Raw genomic sequence first — 1,565 nt, 5'->3', positions numbered from 1 at the left:
TGTTGTATACACGTGGATTTTTTTTCTTACTGAATAATAATTCCAGTATTTGATGGAGGCCTTCTAATAATTTTCCGAGTTATTTCTTTTCAGAAGCATCCAGAAAGCAATACACGTGATAGTTTTGGAGGGGTTTTGTTTGTTTTTACTGAAGTAGTCATTTAGAAAAACCTCCATTTACATTGATTTTATTACATTATTTCATTTTACTAGCATTCATTAAGCATCTTTAAATCAGAACACACACAATATTCAAGCTATTCTGTAAACTCCCTGGTAGCAGAAATTTTATCTTATTTACTACTAAATCCCCAGTATCTAGTATAATATGGTCTATGATGGATACTAAAGAGAAATTATAATAAATCATTACTCATTTTTATAGAAAATTATGTTTTTTATTACCCCACATCCATGCAGCCATGCCTAAAACCTTTTGCCTCTTCCTCATGACCTTCCCATCACTGCTTCTGCCTCATGCCTTGCCTCCTGGCCAGTGGCCTAGCACTACCCTGTTGTCCTAAAGAGGAGTTTCTGCTGCTGCTGCCACTACCACCACCGCCACACTGCTATATGTTGATGAGTCCTGTACACAGTGCCACTGACAAGGAGAAACTGACCTTTGTACCTGTGCACGAGATCTGTCCGTGGAGGTTCTAGCTTCCCCAGCTGCTGCCTGGAAATGCTTAGGTGCTAATATCCTGAGAGTAGGATTGTCAGGTAAAATACAGGACTCTCAGTTAAATTTGAATTGCAGACAAACAAGAAATTACTTTTTATTTTAAGCATGGACTTTTTAAAATTTTTCTAAATCTGGCAACTCTACTTAAGGAGTGAACTTTGAACAAGGAGATACAGCACAAAATGAAGCTAGCAGATAAATTCTCCCTTCCTTTCCCCCATATAGGCTGTTCTAAAGTGCAGTAATTCAGAAGACCTTCATGAAAATATCCTCAAAGAACGAGCAATTAACTGCACTTGTTGCAAACTATAACCAGCTCAGTAACACCTGCATTTGTGTTCCCTTCTCCTACTGCCTCACTTCCATTTTTTTCCTCAGTTCTGTTTCTCAGAGATAGTACTCCCCATAGAGTGGCAGCAGGTGAATGTTGGTGTTTATTTATGGCAGGCTTGGGGAACCTAGACTAGTACAGTACTTTAGGTAGTGGATTCTTCTAATGGGAAGTGAAACAAGAGACAAATGATGACTTAAGAAAGTCAGGCACAGGACCCTGCAGACTCAAAATCCAGATTTGTTGATACCCCTGAGAGTAGAAAAACCCCTCATGGGCAGATTCACATTGATCAAATGTACAGTGATACACTGTTAAATCAGAATAGTAACTTAGTACTACTGTGTGAAATATCAGTGTCCTGTAGTCAAGAATACCATTTGTGCCTTAATTAAACATACTCTATTCTTGATACTGGGATCTCTTATGGGCTGAATTGAATTTCCTCGAAATTGATACATTGAAATCCTAACTCCCACACTACCTCAGAATGTATTTGGTGACAGGATCTTTAAAGAGGTAAAGTGAGGTCATACAGTTGGGCCCTAATCC

This window comes from Piliocolobus tephrosceles, chromosome 8, assembly GCF_002776525.5.
Source record: "Piliocolobus tephrosceles isolate RC106 chromosome 8, ASM277652v3, whole genome shotgun sequence".
Lineage (NCBI taxonomy): Eukaryota > Metazoa > Chordata > Mammalia > Primates > Cercopithecidae > Piliocolobus > Piliocolobus tephrosceles.
The sequence above is the reverse complement of the archived record's forward strand: the minus strand, read 5'-3'. Positions refer to the sequence as shown.